At 40.9% G+C, this 23,844-nt stretch overlaps 1 pseudogene; it reads right to left on the reverse strand.

Annotated features, from left to right (window-relative positions):
- Window positions 1-5,353: 5,353 nt before the first annotated feature.
- LOC140716818 (E3 ubiquitin-protein ligase MARCHF5-like) overlaps window positions 5,354-23,844 on the reverse strand; it is an 80,518-nt pseudogene continuing 62,027 nt past the window's right edge.

The raw sequence follows: 23,844 nt of genomic DNA on the forward strand, positions 1-23,844 counted from the left end.
TACTCCAAGGTCAATCTAACCCTTCCCACTGACATAGCCTCCATTTCTCTATCATAGGTATACACATGTGCTTTTTGTTCAGTGACCAACTCGCACAATACTTAGCTTCCCATAAGTTTGTTAAATTAGTATCAAAATCACAGTCAATTCATTTTTAACTTCAATACTTCTGAAAGTGCAATTAAATGAAGGTTTGATGTTGTATCCCAGAGAGAATTAATCCCAATACCTTGGCCCAGGTAACAGAAATCCCCAGTTAGTGAAGAGAAGACAATAGCACTATGCCAGTTTTGGGTTGATATAAATTCGAGACAGTGCAGGATTTCAGGTTGCATCAGCTTATTCTAGGGAGCCAGGAAAGTGGCCAGACCTTCATCCCTGAATGCCTGTTGGGACAAATTCTAACCTGAGATTGTCCATGACTAAAGGGACTTACCACACCAATGGCAATGAAGTGTCTGACATTGTGAGTCAGGATTGCTGAATTGCTGAAAGGGCTGGAGGAGGGAGACTTGAAGAGATTGTGAATGTGAATTGGCTGATGTGATCGGTTCCATCAACAGGATCAAGCTAGTGAAGAATTTTAGTAAGTTACTGCATCAGCAGTAGCAGTGAGAAAGAGGAAGAAATGAGGCCCTGAGCAGGCGAGAGAAAATAGTACAGCATGAAAACAGTCCTTTCAGTTTATAATATCTGTGCTGAGCACAATGTCAATCCAAGCTTATTCCACCTGCCAGCACATGGTCTATATCCCTTCACTTCCTCCCTATTTAAATACATCTTAAATGTTATTGTTGTATCGGCTTCCATCATTCTCTGTGTGAAACAAAATTGCCACATAATCCTTATTTAAACCTTTCTCTTCTCACCCAAAAGCTCTGTTCTTCAAAAGCTCCTACGGCCCTCCAGGGATTCCTGCAAACACTTAGTGAAAAAAATCACGATCTTGAGCCCATCTTGATATTAGTCTCAACTTTAAGTGAGACTCAGATAAACTTATTTCATGTTACAATTAGCTTCACAGGAAATGACCTTCCTGGTCAGCTCTTTTTGGAGTTGCAGAGGGCCGCTTCCTTCTTCAAGCTTCAGATATGTTCATTTTATAATTTTGATTTGTAATTTATAATTAAATGTTTTATATGTTTATTAATTCTGATATGTTAGGTTTAAATATAATTTTATTATGGAATCTAATCTTAGTACCAATTTCTGATCCCTTATTTTCCACAGGGACTAGTTAAATCGTTTTAATTTAAACAAGGTTTTTGGGAATGGATTGCCGATGTAACTTAATGTTTGGCTCTAAATATAACAATGTTCAGAGATATCTCTGGGTGGAACTATTTCTGTGATAATTATAGCCCCCAGTGAACCCCCAGTCAAGGTTCAAGATAGTCCTGAAGAGTCAAAGTCAAAGTCAAATTAAATTTGATTATCAAAGTACATATATGTCATGATATGCTACCTTGAGATTCATTTTCTTGCAGGCATTTACAGGAAAATAAAGAAGCACAATCAAATTTTTGGAAACTATTGTTACGTATTCAGGCAACAATAATTATAGATGAGTTAGACGAAGGGTTTTATAACAAATAACACGTTTATTAAACACTGATAACAAACCCCCTTCAAATGTAAACAAACCCAAACAATGATCCGAGCTCAGCTGCTCAAACAGTCCTTAATAGCGTTGCAGTCCCAAACAGTCTTCAAAGCGGTATTGAAAAGAACTCAGTTCGTTAAAACGGTATGCCGAAAGCAAACAGACTTTAAAACGATATGCCGACAGTTCAAAAGCTCACGGTACTTTTAAAAGGAGAGACTTTTTAAAGCGATGTAAATTCTCTTCCACGTCGATGTCCTTCGATTCCCAGCGTCGAACTCCCACGTCGAATTTTATTAAATATAACAACTTAAAGTGACTGACCTTCCTTCCACAATATTCTCAATCTCCCGCTTTTTCCAGCGGAGACTATCATGAGAATAGTAAACGAAATCCTTCCGAATGAGGATCACACAAGGTCGAAGTCAATCCATCGAAAATCGATTTTTCTTGATCTCCATTTTCCAAACTTCACTCTCCTTTAGCAAAGAAACCGTTGGCTCTGACCTTTTAAACTTTAGGCATTATATAAAACTTCATTTTTAACTAAACTGCGTCATCCCATTAAATCACACAGTGATATGAAGTCATCTTGGCAAATCCAGCCACGAACTGCCCCACCCGACAGGGTGGGTCTCTCTTTTATACCCTGTAGAAAAAACCTGTCACATGACCTCTACTGGCGGGAAAATGACATCACTCCACCATCACAAAACCATTACCTCATGTCCAGTATAACTTCAACCCCAGTCACGTGACAAGGGTACCACTGTCACGTGTCACGGGTACGTTACACTATACATAGACAAAGACAATCAAAATGGAAAAGAAGACAAATTGTGCAAATAAAACATAATACTGAGAACATAAGTTGATGAGTCCTTGAAAGTGAGTCTGCAGGTTGTGAAATCAGTTCAAAGCTGAGATGAGTGATGGTTCAGGAGCCTATTGGTTGCAAGGTAATCACTGTTCCTGATCCTGGTGGTCTGGGACCTAAGGCTCTTGTACCTCCTGGTGATGGTAGCAGTGAGAAGAGTGAATGACCCCGATGATGCAGGATCCTTGATGATGGGTGCTTCTTTCCTGTGGCAGTACTCCTTGTAGATGATCTCAATGATGGAGGGGTCTTTGCATATGATGGACAGGACTGATCCATTCCATGTTCCTGTACCAGGCTGTGATGCAACCAGTCAAGATACTCTCTATTGTGCATCTATAAATGTTTATAAAAGTTTTAGATAACATGTCAAATCTAAGCAAACTTCTGTGAAAGTCGATACACTGCTGAGCCTTCTTTGTGTTGGTGCTTATGTGCAAGTCCCGGCACAGATCTTCTGAAATGATAACGCCAAGAAATATAAAGTTACTGACCTCTCTACCTCTGATCCTCTAATGAAGACCTGCCCACGGACGTCCGGCTTCTTCATTCTGAAGTCAATAATCAGCCCTTTGGTTTTGCTGACATTGAGTGAGAGGACATTGTTGTGGCCCCAATCAATCAGATTTTCAGTCTTCCTCCTTTAAGCTGATTTGTCATTATATTTGCTTCAGCCAACAAAGGTGGAGCCATCATCAAATTTAAATATGGCATTATAGTTGTATCTTAGCAACGAGATTAAAGATATAAAGCAATTAGAACAGGGTGCTAAGCACACAGCCTTTTGGTGCACCCATGCTGGTGGTGATGGTGGTTGAGATGTTATTGCTAATCAGTACTAAATGGGGTCTGCAAATGAGGAAATCAAGATCCCATTTGCATAAGGAGATATTGAGGCCTAGATCTTGGAGCTTAGTGATTAGTTTTGAATGAATGAAAATATTGAATGCTAAACTGTAGTCAATGAGGAGCATCCTGATGCTCAACTACAGGGTTGAGTGAAGAACCAATGAAAAGACATCTGCTGTTGTAACAGTAGACAAATTGGAGTGGGTACAGGTCACATCTCAGGAAGGAGTTGATATGCTTCATGAACAATATCTCAAGGTACTTCATCACAATGGATGTAAGTGCAACTGAACAATAATCATTGTGACAGGTCAACACATTCTGCTTGGACACAGGTATAATTGAAGCCTGTTTGAAGCAGTTTGGCACTTCAGACTGCCAAAGCAAGAGGTTGAAGGATGTCTGTAAACACACCAGTCAGTTAATGGTTTCTATAGATTCACTCCCCTGAAGGATACTGTCACATCAGCTTTAGAGACTGAAGACCCAAGGTCGTAGTGGGCCATGGGGTTTCATGAAAGTGACTTCGTGTTCTGTTGGTCAAACTGAGCATAAAAGGCATTGAGTTCACCTGGGAGCAAAAGCTGAGACCTCAAGACCAGAAGACATAGGAGCAGAATTAGGCCATTCAGCCCATCAAATCTGCTCCACCATTCCATCATGGCTGATCTTGGATTCCACTCAACTCCATACACCTAACTTCTCGCCATATCCACTGATGCCATGACCAATCAGGAAATGATCAACTTCCTCCTTAAATATACTCATGGACATGGCCTCCACTGTAGCATGTGGCAGAGCATTCCGTAGATTTACTACTCTCTGGCTAAAACATTCCTCCTCGTCACTGTTCTAAATGGTGGCCCCTCAACCTTGAGTCTGTGCTCGCTAGTTCTGGATATCCCCACCATAAAAAACATTCTCTGCACCTCCACCCTATGTAGTCCTTTCAACATTTGGTAGGTTTCAATGGGATCCCCCTGTATTCTTCTAAATTCCAGTGAATACTGTCCCAAAGCTGCTCAACACTCCTCTCACGTTAACCCCTTCATTCCTGGAATCACTGTCATGAACCTCCTCTGGATTCTCTCCAACGACGGTACATCTTTTCTGGGATATGGGGCCGGAAACTGTTGACAATACTCCAAGTGCGGCCTGACCAGTGTCTTATAAAGGCTCCACATTATCTCCTTGCTTTTCTATTCTATTCCCCTTGAATTAAATGCTACATTGCATTTGCCTTCTTTACCACAGAATCAACCTGTAAATGTCACGGGGGACAGGAGGCTGGATCCAAGTGCAGGACACAGGCACTGAAGTACTAGGAGCAGGACAGGAATAACTTAAGGATAGAACCAGATGGGGAAGGTAATCCTGGGGTTCAGAGAGAGTTCGTGGCTGGGCTGGGTCCCAGAGTCTGTGGCTAGGCTGGAGAGCTCCCTGGGTGGCTGCATAACTCCTGGGCAGGGCCGCCTCCCAGGCAGGAACACGGAGGCCCGGGCAAGACGCGGAACACCTGGGCAGGTGCGGGCACAACCCAGAGGTGAGGGGTAGGAAGGGGACAGAGTCCCCTATGCCAGGCAACAGCAGTCTGGCCTGCTACCCGACAGAGGCAAGGGATCGTAAGGGAACTTGGTCTGGAGTAACTCCAAGGCTGACTCACAGAACTTCAGGATGAAGCCATGGGCCCTCCAAGCCGGGACAACCGGAACGAACAGAGCCAATTGGACAAAATACCTTGGAACATGGCAAACCAACTCATACAAGACAACCAGCGAACAGGACAAAACAGGTTCAGAGCAGGACAACCCCCCAACTAGGCTCAGTCCCAGAGTCCCTTATATTCACCTGCCAGCTGATAGGCAACAGGTACACCTTCTTAAGCCAAGATGATCCTATTTGGCTTAAGGGTGACAGGAGGGACAGCTGCAAGACCCAGAGTCCACAGACCAGATCAAGACCCAGAATGCAGGCTCCAGACCGGACCATAACAGTACCCCCCTGCAGAGGGAGCCTCCAGGCAACTAAGGAGGGTCTCTAGGGCTGGCCTCAGCTGGAACACAAGGAACTGGACAACCTATTCCTGGAAATATACTATTTAAAATCTGCAACTTATTGGAGTATTTTCATCAGAGTCTCAGAACATAGTCTTCCCAACAAATCATCTTGCCCAAAATAAGCATAACTAGAATGGTTGGAAGTCCAATCAGGAGGAATAGTGGGTCAGCTCTCTCCATGAGATCTAGGCCTTCTTTATGTCCTACAACCTGCATAACAGTCACAGCTCCATAGGTGACCACAGTCCAGTCGATAGATTCCAGCTGCTGCAAATGGGCATGCTTTTGAGATCCAGTACATAAACAACAGGACCTAGTTTTGTAAAGACAGTTAAATATTCAGCATTGCACTGTAGACATGCCACTCTGGCTGTACTGTTGCCCTTTACTTCTCATCTACCCATCATTGTAGACAAACGTGATGAACCCATTTAGTAGAGCCCCTGCACTTGCAGGGTCTCACCCATTCTGCTGTCCAATCATCTTCATCTGTGGTAAAACCAGCTCATACAAGGCAACCAGGACAAAACAGGTTCAGAGCAGGACAACCCCCCAACTAGGCGCGCGCTCTCCCTCTCCCTCTCTGTCTTGTTTTACAGCGGTTGGGACCCAGCTTAATGGTGCATTACCACCACCTTCTGCTCTGGAGTATGCAATAGACTCATATTCTAAATCCCTTCACCCAATCGCACACACACACATACCCTAACCTACACCTTATGCTTCCATCTTTGGCCATCCTAGTACCCTATTCCTGTTTATCCATCATATCCTATAAAAAAATCCTGTACCCCTTAAGAAAGCTAAAAATACCCTGACCTGTGTTTTCTCACCCATGCCCAGCAACCCTTTTAATGTGAATTCCTGCACCCCCAATTCCCTTAGATTAATTCTCATCATCTCTCTCTGTATCCCATACTTCCTGCAAGTCAGAACTACATGTTATACTGACTCCTCTTCCTGACATTCTGCACACAATCCTGTCTGGTGTTTCCCTATCAATTTCAATGTTTGGTTTAGTGCAGAGTGCCCCAGCCTTAACCTAGTCCACACAATTTCCTCTCTTCTGTATCTACTACCTACCCTAATACCTGCAAAACTTTTTTGTATTTGATATAAATGCCTCCCTTTCCCCTCCCTGTCCCATCTTTCTTGCCACATTTGGTTAATTTTTCCCAGATTTTACACTTAATGTGTACTTCTATATTTTCTTTCTTTATTGCCCTCTTTGCCAACTCATCCACCCTTTCATTGCCCTTCACCCCGACATGAGCTGGAACCCATAGAAATTTAACCTGACCTCCCTGATTTGCAACTCTTGTGACTGACTGAAGGACTTCATGAAGTACATCTTGCTGGCTGTTTGAGTGAGAAGACCTTAAACTTGCTAGTACTGAAGATGAATCTGAGCATATCAACACTCAGACTAGTCTAGCTTTCTCCACCCAACACAACGCAACCAACACTGCCATCATCTCCACTGTATACACCGCTAACTTATCAGATGTTCTTCTGCTGATTGCAATTGCTTTTGCTGGTATAGCCACCCCAAACCCTGTCACTCCTGTCTCAGTTTCCTTAGCACCATCTGTATAGACCTGAGTATAATCACTATACTTTTCCATCACATGACAGTTAAATGCACTTACCAAATCAGTTTTATACTTTTCTTTCCTTTTTACCTCTAACAAATGCCAGTCAATGTCAGGCCATACCTGCTTCCATGGAGCTACAACTGGATAAAATACTGAAGGACTTATCCTTAGATCAAACACTCCACATGATCTAGCAATATCATTCCCTACCCGACTAAAGTTTTCCCTCTGAAACCTCCCATTTTCCCAGGACTCCTGCAACATTCCTTTAGCAAGGTGAGAATCATTGTGTCCCTGCAAATTAACCCAGCAGTTTGCCATCAATTTCATCCTTCTTAATTCCAAAGGCATTATTCCCATTTCTACCTGCTGGGCTGATACTGGTGATGTTTTAAAAGCCCCACTGCACACTCTCAAAACCTGAGCCTGAATCACATCCAGTTTCCTTATAAGAGACCTAGCTGCTGATCCATATGCTACACTTCCATTATCCAACACAGGTCTTACTAAAGCCATGTACATTCTCTTCAACGCTGAACAACTTGCTCCCCATTCCTTACCAGTCAAACATCTCATCACGTTTATTACTTTTTTACATTTCTCCTCAGCTTTCCTGATATGGTCTGCCCATGTTAATCGTGAATCAAATATAACTCCCAGAAAATTAAATGATCCAACTCTTTCTAATTCAATCCCATACATCCTTAACTTCTTCCCTACTTCAATTCTTTTCCTAGTGAAAAATACAGTTTGAGTTTTTTCCACTGAAAATCTACATCCCCAATCATAACCCCACTCTACCACTTCATCAATTGCTCCTTGTAGTTTCCTGATTATATGCTCCATGTTCCTGCCTCTTTTCCACAAGGTCCCATCATCCACAAACAGTGACCTACCTATATCCACTGGTACCTTTGTGAAGACATCATTGATCATAACAATGGAAAGTAATGGGCTAATCACACTACCCTGAGGTGTGAGGTGTGCCATTTCCCACTATGTACTATTTTGATAATTCTGATCCAATCCGAACTTGAATTTTTCTACCAAACAAAAAATATTTAATCCAATTAAAAACTCCCCCCAACCCCCATCTTGTGCAGTTTAATTAATAATCCTTCCTTCCACATCATATCATAGGCTTTTTCAATGTCAAAAAACACTGCAACTACTGATTCTTTATTTGCCTGGGCCTTTCTTATTTCAGTCTCTAACCTTATCACTGAGTCCATGGAATTCCTTTCCTTCCTAAAACCACTCTGATAACTTGCCAGCATTCCTCTCTTCTCAAGATCATACGATAACCTTTCAGTTATCATCCTTTCCATCACCTTACATATATTTGATGTTACTGCCATTGGCCTGTAGCTAGTGGGTTTTGACAGATCCTTGCCAGGTTTCCTTATTGGAATTACTACTGCTTCTTTCCGTGCACTTGGTAATCTTCCCTCCTCCCACACTCTGTTATAAAAATGCAGTAACTTCAAGAGCGCTCCTTCTACTATATTTTTTTAGCATAACATAGCATATTAGATCTTTCCCTGGGGAGGTTGGTCTCGATCTCTTTATTGCTCTCACCATTTCTGCCAAAGTAAATGGATCATCAATTATATCATCTGTTTCTTTCCTCCTGTTTAACACACCTGGGTATTGACTCATTGTTCTTTCCCTTCTCCTTCTCCCTTCTTCAGAAGAATTTTCTGAACTATGTATCTTTACAAATGACCTGGCCATGATCTCAGCCTTATCCCTGCTATTTCCTCCTCAGATATCATTACTGGATACTCCCAATCCCTTCTATCTCCCCCCATCCTCTTAATCATTCCCCATACCTCTCTCACAGGCGTTGTTCTTCCTATTTTGTTGCAAAAACTCCTCCAACTTGCTCTTTTAGCTTGACATATAGTTCTTCTCACCACTGCCTGTGCCTTCTTATATTGAATCAAATGCTGCATATTATGGGTTCTTTTAACTAACCTGAATGCTCTATTTCTGTTTTTTTACAGCCTGACAACATTCCTCTGTCCACCATGGCACTATTTTTCCTATTCATCTTATTTTTACTCCTGGGTATAGATCCTTCTGCTGCCATAATAATTGAAGTCACCTGACTGTTTAATTCATCTATATCTCCAGAAATGTCAATCTTTCTCAATACTTCTTCACTTAACTTCTGGAACTTACCCCAATCTGCTTTTCCAAACACCCACTTTGGGACTCCCCCACTTGGTCTTATTTCAACTCTTTCACCCACTGAACATAAAACTGGGTAGTGATCACTGCCTACTGTTGAAGCAGTCCAAACTCCCCAGTTACTGATGCCAGCCAAGACATTAGACACTAACGTAATATCTAATACCGACTCAGTTCCTGTTATGTTTATCCTTGTTCCTCTACCATCATTCATACACACCAAATCCCTTTCTTCCATCAAATCTTCAATTACCGTTCCATTTGAATCTGTAATCAGATCCCCCCATATTGTGCTGTGAGCATTGAAATAGGCACACCACACTATTTTATGTCTATTTTGTCCTTGTATCCTTAGTAGGCTGTCCAAATCCAACCTTTTACATGGAATGTAATAGTTAATTATAACCACTCCCTCCCCTCTCTCCCATATTTCCACCACTATGTATTCCTGATCATCTCCTTTTTCCAGTACTCTATACGGTATTCTTTGCTTGATTAACATAGCACAACCTCCTCCTCTCCCTAGATTTCTATCTTTCCTTATCATTGTATACCCATGTACCACAAAGTCTAAAGCTGGTTTCAACCAAGTTTCCTGAATACACACTACAACCGGTTTTACAACCATTTCCTTAATAAAGTGCTTAAATTCCTGGCCATTGGCCAGTAAACTCCTTGCATTCCATTGCAATAGAATCACCATAATGAGTACTAACTAACCTATGACACTTCCTGGCTTGACTGATTAGTGAGGTTCTCCCTCACTTCTTCCCATGTCAGTCCTACTAACCCTAAATGGTTTACTGCTGCTTTGACCACCAGCTGAATTTTGTCACTTTTTGACTTTACCTCTGCCATACTATTAATGACTTCTGCAATGAATGTTATGAGAGCTTCCCCCCCCCCCATAAATCCTGTCATTTACTCTTCGCTGCATCTCTTGCATCCCTATTGCTCTCTGGTCATTAGGAGCATTATTCTGTTCTCTTGACATTCTTACAGCTTCTGCATAAGTGATCTTTCTTTTCACTCTTATTTCTTGAATTTTATTCTCCCGTCTCATAACCTCACACCCACTATACACCACATTATGAGCTCCTCCACAATTACAGCATTTTGGTTGCACTCCTGTTCCGCACTTTCCATATTCATGATCACCCCCACATCTAGCACATCTCCTCTGCCTTTTACAGTTTTGAGCTATGTGTCCAAACCTTTGACTATTATAGCACCTCAATGGCTTTGGCACATATACCCTTACTGGGTAACTCATGAAACCCAGGAACACTTTCCTTGGAACTCTTTCTTCTTCAAATTCAATCAATACTGTTTGACTTTCCTTTTTCATTCCCTCTTTTGTTGTTTTCAGTCTTAGAACATTAATTACTTTCCCCCCTTTGCTATTCCTCTTCAACTCCTCCATGTTTATACTCATTGGTACACCCGTGATCACTCCTTTACAACCATCATTTTGTGCTCCCACCCTCCCTGTATATTCCACCTTGCATTTTCCTATCTCTTTTAGCTTGAGTGCTTTCTCAAGTTGTTCCTCATTCACACATCCTACCAATAGATTGCCATCATTAAGGACTTTTGCAAATACTATTTCCCTTATCTTATTTGCCAGAGTTGTTGTTAGCACAAACAGGTTAATTTTCTTCATGTGTCCTTACACCTCATTAAACCTAATTATGACAACACCTCCTCTCTGAACTTGTTCATCTTCCTCACTTTCAAAACTCTCTCCACTCTCATTTCTTATTCTTTTATTCCCTTTGTCTCAGTTTTCATTCATCCATCCCCTCACTATCTCCTTATTCCCTTTATTTCTCCCTTCACAATAATCCATTTCTCCCCAGCTGCCTACCTCTGATCCCAAATCCCTATCCCACTCCTCCACTCTCTTTCCCTCAGCCCCTCCTCTCATCTTGTCTAGCATTACCAGACCCAGGCAACCCCTCCCATCAATTCCTACTTCTTTCCCTCAACGAGTCAGTCCAGCCAGCCCCAACTAGGCTTGGTCCCAGAGACCCTTATATCCACCTGCCATCTGATAGGCAACAGGTGCACCTTCTTAAGCCAAGATGATACTATTTGGCTTAAGGGTGACAGGAGGGACAGCTGCAAGACCCGGAGTCCGGAGTACATGGACTAGATCAAGACCCGGAACGCGGTCTTCGGACCGGACCATAACAGTAAATTAACCTTCTGGGAGTCTTGTACAAGGACTACTAAGTCCCTTTGCATCTCTGATGTTTGAATTATCTCTCCATTTAGATAATAGTCTCCACTATTGTCCTTTTTACCCAAGTGGATTATCATACCTTTGCCAACTCTGTATTCCATCTCTTTTTTGCCCATTCTTCCAAATGGCCTAAATTCTGCTGCAATCACATTGCTTTCTTAGAACTACCTACTCCTCAACTTGTCTTTGTATCATCCTCAAATTTTGCCACAAATCCATAATTCTATTATCTAACTCATTGACCAACAGTGTGGAAAGCAACGGTCCCAATTCTGACCCCTGAGGAAAACCACTAGTCTCTGGCAGTCAACTGAAAAAGGTTCTGTTTATTCCCACTCACTGCCTCCTGCCTATCAACCATTCTCCTATTCATGCCAGAATCTATCCTATAACACTATAGGATTTTATCTTGTTAAGTAGCCTCATATGTGGCATCTTATCAAACACCTTCTTAAAAACCAAACAAGTGACATCCACTGCCTCTGCTTTGTCCACGCTGCTTGATACTTCCTTGAAGAATCTAACATATTTGTCAGCCAAGATTTCCCTTTACAGAAACCATGCCGACTTTGACATATTTTATTATTAGTCTCCAAGTACCTCAAAACATCAGCTTTAATAATAGACTCCAACACTTTCCCAACCCCAGAGGTCTGTCTAACTGGCCTATAATTTGCTTTCTTTTGCCTTCTGCCTTTCTTAAAGAGTGGAGTGACATTTGCAATCTTCCAGCCCTCCAGGAACCATGCCAGAGTCAAGTGATTCTTAAAAGGTCATGGTCAATGCAGCTGTTATCCCTTCAGCAACCTCTCTCGGTACTCTGGGATGTAGTCCATCTGGCCCATGTGCTTCATCCACCTTAAGACTTTTACTTTGCCTGGCCCCTTTTCCTTTGAATTGTAATGGCACTGACTCCTGCTCCCTGACACTCATGGACCTCTGGAACACTGCTAGTGTGTTTGACAGTGAAGAATGATGCAAAGTACCCAATAAATTCATCTGCTATTTCTTCCCCCCCCCCATTACTACTCCACCAACATCATTTTCCAGTAGTCCAATATCACCTCTCACCTTCCTTTTACTGTTCATATAACTGAAAAATCTATTGGTATCCTGCTTTATATTATTGGCAAGTCTGCCCTCATATTTCATCTTTTCCCCTCTTATAGCTTCTTAGTTGCCTTTTGTTGGAATTTAAAAGCCTCCCAATCATCCAGCTTCCCTCTCACTTTTGCAACCTTAAATGCCCTTTCCTTGGCTTTTATGCAGTCATTAACTTCCTTTATCAGGCACAGTTTCCTACCCTTGCCATTTGAGAACCTCTTCCTCTGGCAGACATATCTAACCTGTGCCTTGTGAACTATTACCAGAAGCTTGTTGTCACCTATGTTGTTTGTTTTGTTTTCTAGGAGGAGAAGGCATTCAAGCCCTGACACAGCTGTCACACATCCTTCTTTGATTCCACTTTTCATCTCAGATGGTTTTCCAGAGATCACGCCTTGTACTTTCCTGGATCACTAGTCCTGAACAACACCAATTTGGCCCTCAGCACATTGTGAATCTCGTAGTTGATCCAGGGCTCTGGTTGGAGAAGAATTTGAACCATCTTGTGAGGACACAAATCATCCACATTGTGTCTTTCTAAAGTCCATGACAAGCATGGTTTATTCAATCATGTTCTCTGATTGGTCTTTGAACATGGCCTAGACCAGCAACTTAAAGCAATCCTATAGCCCCTCCTCTGCACTTTCCATCCATTATGAAAACAATCTCTTTAGCATGATTGAAATAAAGTGTGATTAAAACTAATTGTATGCCCGATTAAAAAGAGGAGAAATTTCTCAACATCTGTGAACTTCCTGTTGTCAAAATATTCCTTCTCAATGTCTTTTGAGTGGAATATCACTTCTCATCAAGGATTGTTACATTTTCACTTCCAATTGGTTGATGTTTCAGATGAGAAGGAAAGTACTTCCCAATATCTGGAACTCACTCTGAGATCTCCTGCTTGGCAGAAAAGTCCTCACAGGCCCTGCTCACTTTTTAAAACTGGCGTGTAAACTCCACAAGGAGCTACCTCCAACTCTCTCTGTGATCGGTTTGCCCTGGTGAAGGGCCTCAGCCTGAAATGTTGATTCTTTATTCCCCTCTATAGATGCTGCCTGACCTGCTGTGTTCCTCCAACATTTTGTGTGTGTTGCTCTGGATTTCCAGCATCTCCAGAATCCATTGTGTTTTGAACCTCTGTGTAATGTCTGAATAGATTCTGAAAGTTTTACATATCAAAGGCAAGGACTGAAACTTCCCTTCAGATATATTAACACGTATTAGTTACTCTCACAAAGGTGTGCTTGCAGCACCAACATTGATTTTTATCAGCATTTTCTGAGACCATTCACACAAAAACTCATTTCACAAAGTTATCACACATACAGCCAGCAAACAGGATGATTATGTTGATTAATCAATTGTCTGATGAGAACACGAGTTGACCACGTATTGCTGAATAGGTAAAAGATAACATGTCTACAATGGCTGCTGCATCGTGGATGTTTGACTGAACAGAAGAAAAATTTACTGGCTTAAACAGATGGACACAGTCTATAAACGGGGCAATAACTTAGTGGTTTAACAAGATGATCAAAAAAGATTGGATTAATTTGTCATGTGTATATCAAAACATGCAATGAAATGCATCCTTTGTGTCAAATCAAATCAGCGAAAATTGTGCTTGACAGCTTCCAAGTGTCATCACACTTCCAGTGCCAACATAACATGTCCACAACTTACTAACCCTAACCATCTTTTTAACATGAGAGAGAACCGGGGCGCCTGGAAGAAATGCACAAAGTCTTAGGGGGAACGTACAAAGTCTGCAGTGGGACTTGAACACCCATGGGTGATCCTAGGTGCTGCAAGGCAAATGTGTAAAGTAAAAGATGGTAACCTGGTAAGAGTCCAAACCAAAAAGATATGTAAGATTAAAAACATTACTGATGGCAACTGAACTGGAATCACATGAGGCAGAAGGTATCTCTTTTAAAAATATTTTTGTGGGAATTAGAAGACAACTTTGCTGCAAAGCTGTCAGCATAACTGAAAGTTATAGGTTTTAGCCATGAACAATATTCAAGGTGTGATTATTACTTAGTAGATTGTTTTATTAAAGAATGTATTGCTGTATTGCAATTTTAGTGTTTTTTTTAAATTTTTCAGTCTATGACAGATTTGTGTGGGGGCTGGTAAGTGAAGAAGTTCAATCAAAATTATTGCATATGCAGACCTGACATTCAAACTTGCATGTTAAATGACTGTGTTGATGGAAATGGCATTCAAGAATGCTGGAAAATTTGTCCATCACAAGTAATTAGTATAATGACGATCCATAGTCAGTCAGGTGAAGCAAAGTCCAAGACCGCACACTTCAGTCAAATGTTATCACTGCAATGGCCTTCACACACCACATGTTGGCAGCTTGCAACTGTCCAGTGCTTTTACTGCTGAAGGAAATATCACATTCTGACGGCCTGCAGATCCAATGGTTAGACATGAGACCAGAGCAATCTTAGTAGTAATTCAAAATGACACTGGAAAAGAGACTTCATCTTTCGAGAGTTTATTTAGACAATGAGAACAGGGTTGTATAGAAGCCATTCAGTAAGCTGTAGAAACACTGAGCAGACAGACTTTTGTATAAATGATGTTGACAAACAACTTGTGCATTGAGATGTAAATTGATACTGCTACAGATTGCTGAAAATAAGTCAAGAAAATTACTTTTGTAAGTTCAGCCAATATCCAGTGTTGATTCTAGTGAGCTTTCAGAGACATTGAAGCAAGTAAAAACACATCCTCTGACTTACCCTCCTTCTGTCCTATTTATTGCATCTACGCCACTTTCTTATGTTCTTCCTCTCTATTGTTTTCTTCTCCTCCTCCTATTCTTTTCCTTATCATCATCATTCTTTTCTTCCTTCTTTTCCTTTCAAACCTACACAAATTATTTGAAAATGAAACTTCATTACTGCTGGAACATACACACAGTGGCCACTTTATTAGATACCTCCTGTACCAAATAATATGGACACTGAGTGTACGTTCATGGTTTTCTGCTGCTATAGCCCATCCAAATCAATGTTCAATGCATTGTGCATTCAGAGGTGCTGTATGCACACCACTACTGCAAAACGTGGTACTTTGATTTAGTGTCACCTTCCTGTCAGCTTGAACCAGTCTGGCCATTTTTGCCCACAAAACTTCTGCGCACTGGATTTTTTTTTGTTTTTCACACCATTCTCTGCAAACACTAGCGACTATTGTGTGCGAATATCCCAGGAGATCAGCAGTTTCTGAGGTATCCAAACCACCTTGTCTGGCACCAACAATGATTCCACAGTCAAAGTCACTTAGATCACGTTTCTTCCCCATTCTGATGTTTGGGCTAAACAGCAACTGAACCTCTTGACCATGTCTGCACATTTTTATGCTTTAAGTTGCTGCCACATGATTGGCTAATTAGATATTTGCATTAATGAGTCGCTTATAGGTGTACCCAATAAAGTGGCCACATGTTTAGGATTCACATTCTCTTCATAATTGAAAATCATCGAAGAGACAGCTAAGTCCTATAACTTTAAAATCTTAAATTTAAATCCTTACAAAACTAGTTCTTACTGTCTGTTTCCCTTCTTGCCTAGAGTGAAATGTTTTGTGATCTGCAACCATTATCTATGGATAGTTTTAAGTCTTCGAGCATGATCTTATTCTCATCTGGGCAAAAGGGACCAGGACTAGACCAGTTTGATGGGGAATGTAGCTGGAGAGAGAGAATCCTTGGTGTCCATGTGATGATATCATGTTGAGAGCACCAGCACCAGGGAGGTATGTGGCATTGACACAGAGTGCCATCCTACCTCTTCACAGACTGGCAGTGCCCTGTTGGAAAAAGTGCCTTTCTCTGATAAAGAAAAGTAAGGGGATTATTGTTGGTGGCTCTCACAGAATAATGATTTAAAAATTCTTCCTTCACTTGATCTGAATAGAACCTGTATACCGTTGTTTTACCATTTTGATTCAGCATCATACCTCTTCATGCAAAGTAATAATAACAGCTACTGCTTTCCTCCTTAATCCATGAGGATCTGCTATCCCTTCCTTCTCCCAAATGGTAGAATTCATTCCCTCTCTTTTGGGGTTCCAGAAAAGGAAGGTGCAGAAATCAAAGTGATTAAGTGTAGATCATGTCATCACAGAAACTTTTTGTTTCTTTGCTGGAAATTTGAAAAACTATAAAACTCTCTCCTCCTGGTTGTGATTCATTGCTATCACAGTGACCCATGGAAATGCCAATGCAAAGGTCCATAAAATGCTGCAAAGCATTGTAAACTTAGCCAGTTCCATCATTGGACACTGGCTTCCCCATCGACGAGGACATTTTCTAAAGTTAATGCCTCAAGAATGTAGCATCTGTCATTAAGTACCTACTCTATTCAGAACATGCTTCTTCTCATTACTTCTATTGGGGAGGAGGTACCAGGAGTGTGAAGACACACACTCAATGTTTTAGGAAGACTGTTTGAGAAAGTTGTGAGTTAAGAACCTATGAGAAGGAAGTTGTGAGGCACCTTCATGGGTTGCTGGCATCTGTGCAGTGTAGGTACTCCCACAATGCTAATGGACAAGGAATTCTATGTTTTTATGGCAGAGAAAATAAAGGAACAGCAAATCATTTCCAATTTCAGTTGATATGTGATATAGAGTGCCTTGAAGATGATAATTCACTGCTCTTATTCTTGGTGTCCTTTTCCTTTTGGCTAGCCCACGCTCTGGGTCTGGGCCAGACTGTTGAGCAATCCTTGCTGAGTTGCTGCTGAGGATCTGGTGGGCACTCAATAGTATGAATCAAATTGAATATGACGTTCTCCTAAGCATTTGTCTATCAGTGGTTCTCAGGTTGCTGTAGTGACCAATCCAGTTTCCACATACTAAGGATTTCCAGACCTCATAATCTCATGCAGTTTGCCTTTTGCTGATCACCATGGGACTTAATCCAGGATATTTGGGTGGATTCCCTTAATGGGAAATGCCTGTGCAGGAATTTGTTTAACCTGGGAAGGCTGATGCATGGGGAGCCACCACAGAGGCCTTGACAGGTTGGGGTCAGGGTACTGTGGCATAGAATGCAAGGCAAGGGGACCCTTCACTGCTGCAGCCTTCCTCTGCTATCATTGAATCTGTCATCCTCTTTTACCAACTCCATCAATGAGGTCAAGACCCCAAGGCAGTCAACACTGAAGTCACAGTGCACATAAAGTGGAGGGAACAGATGTTTCTTGTGGTGGTTTACATCGACTGCTTTCTCCTGGGGTTCTTCATTTGTAAGGGTGTCTAAGATTATGGGGAGAAGCAGGAGAATGGTATTCAGAGAGAATATAAATTCGCCATGATTGAATGGTGGAGCAGACTCAAGGGGCCGATTGGCTTAATTCTTCTCCTGTGTCTTATGGTCTTATCTTGATTATTGCTGGAACTACATTCATTCAAGGAAATAGAAAGTGTTTTAGCACACTCTGAAATGCTTTGGAGACTCTTGAATAAATTTGCTTCTCACAGAGTGCACAGCTTTAGAACGGCTGTTGGAAGCAAGCTAGTGATCCTTGCTAGTTAATAGTGGGTGGATGCAATGATTGAATAAGACCTGTGTCCCATCCTTCTAAAGAGCCAAAGAGGTATGTGATCAGGTATGGCGGACAACCAGTCCCTCCATGCCGTTGTTTAGGCTGCTGAACTCACACTGGTTTATCTGAAGATCCAGAAATGTTTATCACTCCGGATGTCTCTGATGCAAATAAAATCAAAATATTCCAATAATACTCAATAAGTCAGTCTGCATCTGTAGAGGGGGAAGTACAACTAACAGTTGAGACCAATGACATATCATCTCAATTTATTCTTATCAGATCCTTGACCCTTAATGTCTACCTGCACAGCGTTTTCCCTGTAACTGTAACATCATATTCAGGCATTGCATTCTCTTTTGTACCGCCTGGATGTACTTATGCATGGAATGATCTGTTTGGATGGCATGCAACAAAATCTTTTCACTCTATCTTGGTAAATTTACAAGGATATTGCTGAGTCATAGGGAAAGATTGAATCGGTTAAGAGTTTAATTGCTGGAGCATATGTGAACGAGTAAAGTCTTGATCGAGGTATATAAAATTATGAGGTGCTATAGATAGGGTCATTGCAAGCAGGCTTTCTCATTGATGTTGAGTGAGACTAGAACTGGAGGTCATGGGTTAAGGGTGAAAGATGAAATGTTTAAGAGGAACATGAGGGAGAACTTCTTCACTCAGTGGGTGGTGAGAGTGTGGAATGAGCTGCCTGTGGATGTGGTCGATGTGGGTTTGTTTTCAACATATAGAAGAGATTTGGATGGGGACATGAATGGGAGGTGCATGGAGGGTGCAGTCCAGGTGCAGTTTGATGGAACTAGGCAGAATGGACCAAATGGGCTGAAGTGCTCTATGACTCTATATATGACAATAATAAACCAATTATCAATGAACAGTTATCGGGATACTTCATTTTTAATCCTTCTGCCTTGCAGACTAGTTCCTTGATTTTCCTCCTGCAATTAAAATGTTTCTAAGTATTTATTAAACTTTATTGTCTAAATATGGCAGCTAAACCATATTATTCTCTTTGTTCGGTAGATAAACTGAAATGCTGTGTATTTCCAAGCTTGTTGTATGACTTGTGGAAGAAACGTGCTCAGATTTTTATCAACAAATAAAAGGTGAATATTTAAAATAGATTTTAAAAATATTTAAAATTGCAAATGCAAATGAAGGACAATTAATCAGCACTAAAGTGCTAATAACAACCAGTCATAAGTTATAAATAGTGGCCATTAAGCCTTGCTTTTTCATGCATGACTCTCAGATGTGGGAGCACAATAGAATTTTATGATCAAAAAGACAGGGGAAGATTTCAGAATGCTTTATGCATGCTTATACTTTTAATTACAGACACATCAAAAAAGAGCTTTAGGTACCACATTGCCAGGTTCAGGAAGTTATTACCATTCAACCATCAGGCTCCTGAACCAAAGTGGACTACTTCATTCACCTCAACACCGATTCTGCTCCTATGGACTCACTTTCTAGGACTCTACAACTCATGTTCTCAGTGTTATTTAGTAACTATTTATTATTATTATTATTATTATTATTATTATTATTATTATTATTATTATTATTATTTGTTTTATTGGTATTTGCACAGTTTGCCTTCTTTTGCACATTAGTTGTTTGTCAGTGTTTATGTGTAGTTTTTCATTGATTCCATTGTATTTCTTTGTCTACTGTGAATACCTGTAAAAAAAAAGAATCTCAGGGGAGTATATGGATATATACCTTGATAATAAATTTACTTTGAACTTTTGAACTTTGCAAACGTTAACATCATTAAATCTACAAGCCTTTAGTTACATTGCAAAGAATTAAAGCATGTTGAATAATTCAGCTTTTGGAAATGCACTTTCTGTAACATTTGATTGGAATTCTCGGAACTGTTAAGGTAGTGAGGTTGTTGCTCCCCAAAACGAATAATTTCTGGGAATCATTATTTGTGTGTAGTTGGCTCCTTAAGTTTGACCATGCAGTCCGAAGGAAGCTGGAAACAGACTCTGATGCTTAGGAAATCAGCTTGCTGCTCACTGTAGAAACAAACTTGAAAGATAGGCTGAAGCTTTCAATACGGTTTAAACTCTGTGCTCCTGAGAGGCATGCGCCTGTCGCATTACTTTAATCATACAAAGTTATATTGCAAAAATTACAGAACAATACAGATTGTAACATAGTAATCTTATTTAATTAAGGAAAAAATCTTCACCATAGTCAACTTTAATAGCAGTGAGGTTCCTTTCAGGCTAGAGCTTATATCTAGCTTATATCAAAAGGAAGTTTCCTTCAGAAGCTGTTAGCTTTTGTTGTTTTCAACCTTTCCTCTCCCTGTCTATACTCAATTAAACTAATGGAAAAGAGTTTTACTGAATTATTTAAATTTCAAAGTAAATTTATTATCAAGGTATGTTTATGTCACCCTGAGATTTATTTTCTTGCGGGCATTCATGGTAGATACAAAGAAACACAACAGAATCAATGAAAAAAAACTGCACACAAGCAAAGACGGACAAGCAATCAGATCCTAGCACTTGACCCACAGCCTTGTGGGTTATAGCACATCAATTGCTTAGAGCTGTTTTACTCAGTTCCCTTCAACATCACCCAGAGAATCGAGCTGTTCCTTGATTTATGAAAGGGATGCAATCATGAAGAATGTTTCAATTAGCAAAATGTTATATATCAAAAGGCTGGTGAAATGCATTGCGTGTATTTTGCTACAGTGCGTTCCCGTGGCTGAGGATGATACATCATTTGATATAGCTTCATAAATCAAAGATACCAACCCCAAGGAGTCCGTGAATTATTGGAGTAATAATAATGATTATTGGGTTACAAGTGTATTGCCCCGGTTAAGAACATGTTTTATTGTATTGCTACTGTTGTGACGTCCAGAGTTTATTTTCTGCAGCTTTTCTGTAAAATGCAGTGTGTTCTGTTCATTAAGCTTCACAGTCCAGTATTTTGGTTTCTGCTAAGATAAGGAGTCGTTAGCTCATCTTAGGAATGGTGTGTCAGCCAATTGGGTTTGTCTTGATAACATTCTGTCCAGTGGGATGCCATGGAACATTCAAGAGAGCTTGGCAGCATCAGATTTCCTGAATACAGTGGGTTGGTTTTAGCCTTTTGTTGGGAGGAGCTGGAAGAAAAAGGAAGTGCAGAGAAAATCCCAGTGGAAGATATAGGCAGAACCCCGCATGACGGAGCGACCCAATAAAAGAGGTGCTTTGTGCATGAGAATGGTTCCTAGGAGGAAATGCCAATACTTCTGAGTTAGCCAGTTCATTCTTAATGATCTGCAGGGGAAGATCGAACTGTAGCTGGTGAAGTGGATTCAGCGCTGTGAGTAATTAAAGTGAAGCACCCGGCTATCCAGAAACGAGCTCCAATGTTTATGTGCACACTTAGACTGGTTTAACTGTAATGGGCCTTTTTTCTATTAACTGTGTGTACATTGAATGTAATTTTATGCCAGTGTAAGATCCTTTATTTCCTGGTGAAGGATAATTTTGTATGGGGCAGTTTTTGCACAGTGTTCGCCATAGTTTCTGTTCCCTCATCGGAACATTCCAACTTTCCTGTTTGGTTGAAGCCGAATCATACTGACCCTAGATGTCTATTGCTTATTGAAGGTGACTTTCTCACTGTTACCCATGCAATGCTGAGTCATGTAGCTGTTAGCCAGAGCTAGCTAAGGAACCTGGTTTATTATGAGCCACAGTGAGAGTGTTACACAAGTATACTCAGTGGCCATTTTAATAGATACATCTGTACACCTACTTGTTAATGCAAATACTGAATCAACCAATCATGTGGCAGCAACTCAATGCATAAAATCAGACAGATATGGTCCGAAAGGTCAGTTGTTGTTCAGACCAAACATCAGAAAGGGGAAGAAATGTGCTTTAAGTGAGTTTGACCACAGAATGATTGTTTGATGAAAATAGGATAGTTTGATTATCTCAGAAGCTACTGATTTCCAAGGATTTTCATGCACAACAGTCTCTGGAGTTTACAGAGAACAGTGCAAAAAACAAGAAACATTCGATGAGCAGCAGCTCTGTGGACAAAAATGCCTTGTAAATGAGAGAGGTAGAGGAGAATGGCTAGACTGCTTCAAACTGACAGGAAGGAGACAGTAACTCAAATAACCTTGCATTTCAATAGTAGTGTACAGGAGATCATTTCTGAATGCTCAAACCATTGATCCTTGAATTGGATGGGCTACTGCAGCAGGAAACCATGAACATACACTGCATGGCCACTTTATAAGGCACAGGAGGTACCTACTAATGTGGTCACTGAATGCACATCTACGGTGTCATCAGGACCCAGGGGAATGAGGTAGAGGGTGTTATGTAAAACTGTTGTCTGAGAGTGGATAATGTGTGTTTGAGACTGTATCAGTTAAGGTGGTACAGTTCTTAATATTGTATCCGGGAGACATGATCTTAACTTGACCACATTGTCATATCATTACATTTCTGGCAGATTGAGAAGATGGTGTCTTGGCTGCAGTGCTGTGGGAAAACTCATCCTACATCCGCCTCATTGGTTAAAAGTTGCTTCCTTTCTTCTTGCACATGCAGATCAATCTGAGTGCTGGATCCACAATGCTGTACCTGGGAGACTGTACACCCCACCTTCAGTCCTAGCACAATCCCTGAAGTCTTCTGCTGTTTGTCAGCCAATGGGCAGCACAATATCAGAGAAAGGGGCTACAATGTTACATATTTCCTTTCATACACTCAGTGGCCACTAAATTAGGTAGACCTCTACACCTGATCATTAATGCAATATCTAATCAGCCAATCATGTGGCAGCAACGCAATGCACAAAAGCATGCAGACATGGTCAAGAGGTTCAGTTGTTGTTCAAACCAAACATCAGAATGGGGAGAAAATGTGATCTAAGTGACTTTGACCAGGGAATGATTGTTGGTGCCAGATGGGGTGGTTTGAATATCTCAGAAACTGCTGATCTCCTGGGATTTTCACACACAAAAGTCACCAGAGTTTACAGAAAGTAGTATGAGAAGCAAAAAAAAAAATCTAGTGAAGATCAATGGACGGAAACTCCTTGTTAATGAGATAGGTCAGAAGAGATTGGGCAAAAAGGGTCAAGATCACAGGAAGCCAACCGTCATGCAAATAACCATGAGGTACAACAGTGGTGTGCAGAGAGCATCTTTGAATGCACACACATTGGATCATGAAGTGGATGGGCTACAGTAGCAGAAAACCATGAACATACGCTCAGCAGTCACTTGATTAAGCACAAGAGGTACCTAATGAAGTGGTCACTGAGTGTACAGTAGATTTAAAGTGTCACTGACAATGAAGTCCACTTTTGAAGATCTCTAGTTTTGTCACAACCACAGGCAGGCTGTGGAATGGGCTCAGCAATAATGTTTCTGAGTCTGCAGGTTCCAGACAATTAGTGTTTTATTGTGGAGACATTTAACTCTCCTCCTCTCATTTCAGTCGTGTCGAGACTTGACGAAAAGCAGAGCAATGCCAGTGCTCTCTGCTTACTGTTATCTTGGTTTTGGGAAAGAAGACTACTGTCTAGACTAACACTGTTAAGGAGCAGTACTTGTTTATTATTAAGCTACTACTGATAAGCTGCTGTATTTGCATTAGCTTTAGTTTGACAGTTCTAGTTAATGGCTCTGTTGGGCTAGTGTTATTGTTTTACCTTTATTTCTGCACAGTTCTGATTATAAGTCAGTGAACT

Source organism: Hemitrygon akajei, chromosome 1 (assembly GCF_048418815.1).
Source record: "Hemitrygon akajei chromosome 1, sHemAka1.3, whole genome shotgun sequence".
NCBI lineage: Eukaryota > Metazoa > Chordata > Chondrichthyes > Myliobatiformes > Dasyatidae > Hemitrygon > Hemitrygon akajei.